Source organism: Cebus imitator, unplaced genomic scaffold (assembly GCF_001604975.1).
Source record: "Cebus imitator isolate Cc_AM_T3 unplaced genomic scaffold, Cebus_imitator-1.0 Scaffold26, whole genome shotgun sequence".
Taxonomy (NCBI): domain Eukaryota; kingdom Metazoa; phylum Chordata; class Mammalia; order Primates; family Cebidae; genus Cebus; species Cebus imitator.
In genome coordinates this window covers 7524687-7530303 of record NW_016107341.1, presented here as the reverse complement: position 1 = coordinate 7530303, position 5617 = coordinate 7524687, and positions in this window count along the sequence as shown.

The following is a 5617-nucleotide window of genomic DNA, read 5'->3' as shown; positions in this document are numbered from 1 at the left end:
TAGAGATGGGGTTTCACCATGTTGACCAGGATGGTCTCGATCTCTTGACCTCGTGATCCACCCACCTCGGCCTCCCAAAGTGCTGGGATTACAGGCTTGAGCCACCGCGCCCGGCGATTAGTTAAAATTTTCTAAAAATGGTAAAAGATATTTACCTATTCCCTTAAAAAATCTGAATAAGCATACAATTATTTAACAAGTGGTAAATTTTATTAGTGGTTATCCGATTATCAGTTATAGATAAAATGACCTCAAATAAATCAGCTTTTGGCAACTTACAATGGAAGTGTCTTTTTAAGCTATAAATGCCTACACTAAAGTGGATGTAATTTTAACTTAAAAGTATTGATCCAAGTCCTGGGCTAGAAATGTCATTTTATAGATACTTCTAACTGGTGGAGCTCCACTTTAATCTTTATGAGCTTGTGTAACTGGCTGTGGTGTGATGAGCCACCTACAAGTAAAGGTGATCTCATTACCACTATTCCTACTAGGGCCATTAATATATTGAACTTATAGAGTCACTGGAAAATCCCCCATTAAACAGAGAGATAAGAACTGGACATTATCTCCTGGCTTTGGAGATGTGAATGAACCCAGCATCACTGGTTCGGATCCCAGTGCGGGCACTTGCAGTTCCACAGCAAAGGCTGCCATTGTGTCAGCAACTACACTAATCCTGGGGCCTTGAGAGTTGTAAGCATTCTTTATATCTTTGTCTAATTTATGTGTCTTGAATATTTTCTCTTTGTTTATAGCTTGCCTTTTCATTTCTCCACTATGTCTTTAGAATAATAAGTTTTAAATTTTAAAGAAGTCCAATTTATAACTTTAAAAATGTTATGGTTCATTGTTGTTGTTTCCTATGTAAGAAAACTTTGATCACTGGAAGGTTGCTAAGATTTTCTGTTATTTTTTCCTCCAGGAGTATTATAGCTTTTGATCTTATATTTAGGTCTATGATTCATTTTAAGTACATTTTAATGTGTGATGTAAGAGTTGCCACTCATTTATTTTTCCATATTTGTATCTAGTTGATACCACATTTCTTGAATTGCCTAGAAGGCAATGTTCCATTGATCTATATGTAACTTTTCTCAAGTTCCATAATCTTGATTACTGCACTTTTAGACTGTGTCTTAAAATCATGAATAGTAAGACCTTCTACTTCGTTCTTTAAAAAATATGCTTTAACCATATTTTTTGTGTTTCCATATAAATGCCAAATTCCATATACACTTTTAAATCACGTTGTTAAATTCTACAAAAAAAAAAAAAAAAAGGCGGCTGCAATTTTGTCTCCTCCTTTGTTAAACTGCCAAAAAATTATGCCCCTATTGCTGTTTGCTTTGTCTCATAATCTTCTGGGATTTGAAATTTGCTGATTGAGTAATTCAGGAAAGAGCAGCCCACCTGCCACAGGTATACCATGTCGCATTGTACCAGATACAACCTTTTTGTACCTGACACAAAGCACTGAATTTAGTGCTACGTGGTTGTGATAATGCTGACAATATTTACGTGCTTAGAAAATAGAATAACCAGTCATGATTTGACATCATCGAAACCTCTGCTGAGTGACCAGTGTTCAGTTGCCCTCTGAAACTATTTTAGCACAGCTGGTGGAGACTCCACATGTTCTGCCTCTAATTTAGTTTTGTTGCTTTATATATTGATAATCATTTATCAAAATTATAAATATATATTTATATATGTGTATATGCATTCATATATATATATATATCACCTTATGCCTATTTTCTATTGACAAGATGATGTTCAGCCTTGATTCAGATAGTGTATTATATTGCATATTCCATTGAAACAAAATCTCTAGGTTTATGTATACTTTCTAGAAAGTAACTGATAGAGTTATACTGTGCATCTGGCAGAAATTTACAATAAAACATATGAGTGATAATTATTTTTGAGAATTTTAAAATATATTAATTATGCATTGTAATGGTTTGCTTTTCCAAGAAGCAAACACAGCATTGAATGATGAGCTTGTATAGGTACATTAATTTCTGCATATTCAGCCCTATAATTCTTACGGAAGAATTTTTTTATCACAATCTTCAAAATTTCATAGTTTACATTTAGAATTTTGTTTTTGGTGAGTTAGTCTGAGATTCTATGGTCATTATGATCATTAAAAACTGTATACTTAGTCACTAAAGAAACCTAGAGTAAGAATACTTTTTTCTAATACTTTTTTTAAGGGAACCAACTGCATCAAATATACTTATAAATGTTATGCAATTTTTTGCACGAGAAACTACACCAGTGTAGATACAAGTACAATATTAACTTTTTAGAGGAGAGATGGGCTCTTGCTTATGTTCATGTTAGTTACCTGGCCCATTGCCTTCTGGTTTCATATTATCTATATTTTATTTATGTTTTCTGTTTTTATCAGAGTTAGTTACAATCTACAAAACATCAGGAAGAAATTCAAAGGCATTTATTCTACCATATGTTACATATATATTTTTATTATGTTATATAACCATTGTAACAATAAGTTCAAAATCAGAACTAGAAAACTGTTTCTGGAGGTAGAATGCAGGTAAAGTATCTTATAAGTATTATTGGAAATAAAGGGATATCTTCCACCAAAAACAACAAAAAATTTTTTTTAGGTTTTGAGGAAATTAAGCCTATAGTGTTGGAAATAATATAATAATACAAGTTCTTGGACAGTTTGACAGTTTTGTTTAATGCATGTAGCAAACTTGAATATATTATCTATCTCATGTGCTTTTACTATCTGCTATTATGTTATTCACTGTGATGCAATACTTTGATAAAAGACATTTTATAAAAGACGTTTTATGGGGAAAACAATTTTTGGACCTCTAGCTAATATGGCATCAGTGGTGGTGCATGACTTCATTAATATGTCAAGAAAATATACATGAGAGGACATTTCAATAATTACATATTCTCAGTTTTAATTCTTAATATGTAGGGGGAAGAGACAACTATATTTTTTTTTCTTAGTGTTGAACCTTGCATTGCCTCAGCTATTTATCATGTGGAAGAACTGAGAATGAGTTCACATAAGGGAGTTTGAAGTTAAAATAAGAGAAAATAATTTCTAGTCATGTAACATAGCAATTCATTTTTTAGTAATTATTATCTTTCCTTAACTATGGTATCTATTTTTTGTCTATGACCTTGAAAACACTTAGCTGATACTAACTGGTAGAAAGTCAGTTGCCAGAGAACAATGTATCATGAGAAGATATATACTCAATTATTTTCTTTTGTAAATCATGATCAAAGAGGAAAAAGAAATGGAAACAATATCTCCTGAAAGTGATTACAAAAACAAATTTATAAAACTTTTACTTCCAGCCAAGATAGAATAATAGAAACAAGAGAAATACCCGCTTGACCCAAGGAGCTTAAAAACTAGGAAAAAAATAAATGATGCTCTGTGTTACAACTTACCAAATTTTGCACTCTAAATGAGTGCAGGATTTATTTTGAGATTTATCTGTCAAGAAAACTATTTTAAAAATACTTTCAGCTCTAAATCTCTAAATCTATACTATGTGTATTTTAGCTATGAATACTTGTCCCACTGAAGTCTGGATTCAGCAAGCGTTTCATGGTCTTGTCTGGGATACAAGTATTACTGTTCCAAAAAGTCTTTTTAATTTTGAATGTTTCCTACACAAAGAAATGATAAATGTTTGAGGGACAGATATGCTAATTACCCTGAATTGATTATTATACACTATATATATGTATCAAAATATCACTCTGTATTTATCCCCATAAATGTGTACAATTATTACATGTCAATTTTTACTTATTTTATTTTATGAGACGGAGTCCAGGCTGTTGTCCAGGCTGGAGTGCAGTCATGCAATCGCAGCTCACTACAACTTTGCCTCCCGGACTCAATCGATTCTCTTGCCTCAGCCTCTGGAGTAGCTGGGATTATAGGCACCCACCACCAAGCCCGGCTAATTTTTGTGTTTATAGTGAAAATGGGGTTTCGCCATGTTGGCCAGGCTGGTCTGAAACTCCTGACCTCAAGTGATCTACCCTTCTTGTCCTCCCAAAGGGCTGAGATTACAGTCATGAGCTCGGCACCGGCCCTACATGTCAGTTTTGAAAGATAAATAATTCCTTGTGCAGTGGTTTGTAGTCCTCCTTGAAGAGGTCCTTCACATCCCCTGTAAGTTGTATTCCTAGGTATTTTATTCTCTTTGTAGCAATTGTCAATGGGAATTCACTCATGATTTGGCTCTCTGTTGTCTAATATTGGTGTATAGGAATGTTTGTGATTTTTGCACATTGATTTTGTATCCTGAGACTTTGCTAAAGTTGCTTATCAGCTTAAGGAGATATTGGGCTGAGACAATGGAGTTTTCTAAATATACAATCATGTTGTCTGCAAACAGAGACAATTTCTCTTCCTTTCTTCCTATTCAAATACCCTTTATTTCTTTCTCTTGCCTGACTGCTCTGGCCAGAGCTTCCAATACTACTTTGAATAGGAGTGGTGAGATAGGGCATCCTTGTCTTGTGCTGGTTTTCAAAAGGAATACTTCCAGTTTTTGCCCAAGCAGTATAATATTGGCTGTGGGTTTATCATAAATAGCTCTTATTATTTAGAGATATGTTCCATCAATACCTAGTTTATTGAGAGTTTTTAGCATAAAGGGATGAGAGGACACAAACAAATGGAAAAGCATTCCATGCACATGGATAAGAAGAATCAAAATCATGAAAATGGCTATATTGTCCAAAATAATTTATAGACTCAATGCTACTGTCATCAAGCTACCATTGACTTTCATCACAGAATTAGAAAAAACTACTTTAAATTTCATATGGAACCAAAAAAGAGCCTGTATAGCCAAGACAACCCTAAGCAAAAAGAAGAAAGCTGGAGGCATCATGCTACCTGAATTCAAACTATAATACAAGGGCGCAGTAACCAAAACAGCATGGCACTGGTACCAAAACAGATATATAGACCAATGGAACAGAGTAGAGGCCTCAGAAATAACACCACACATCTACAACCATCTAATCTTTAACAAACCTGACAAAATAAGCAATAGGGAAAGGATTTCCTATTTAATAAATGGTGTTGGGAAAACTGGCTACCCATATGCAGAAAACTGAAAGTGGACCCAGTTCCTTACGCCTTATACAAAAATTAACTCAAGATGGACTAAAGACTTAAATGTAAGACCTAAAACCATAAAAACCTTAGAAGAAAACCTAGGTAATACCATTCAGGACTAGGTATGGGCAAAGACTTCATGACTAAAACACCAAAAGCAATGGCAACAAAAGCCAAAATTGACAAATAGGACCTAATTAAATGAACGAGCTTCTGCACAACTAAGGAAATTATCATCAGAGTGAAGAGGCAACCTACAGAATAGGAGAAAAATTTTGCAATCTATCCATCTGACAAAGGGTTAATCTCCAGACTCTACAAAGAACTTAAACAAATTTACAAGGAAGCCGGGCGCGGTGGCTCACGCCTGTAATCCCAGCACTTTGGGAGGCCGAGGCGGGTGGATCACGAGGTCAAAAGATAGAGACCATCCTGGTCAACATGGTGAAACCCCGTCTCTACTAAAAA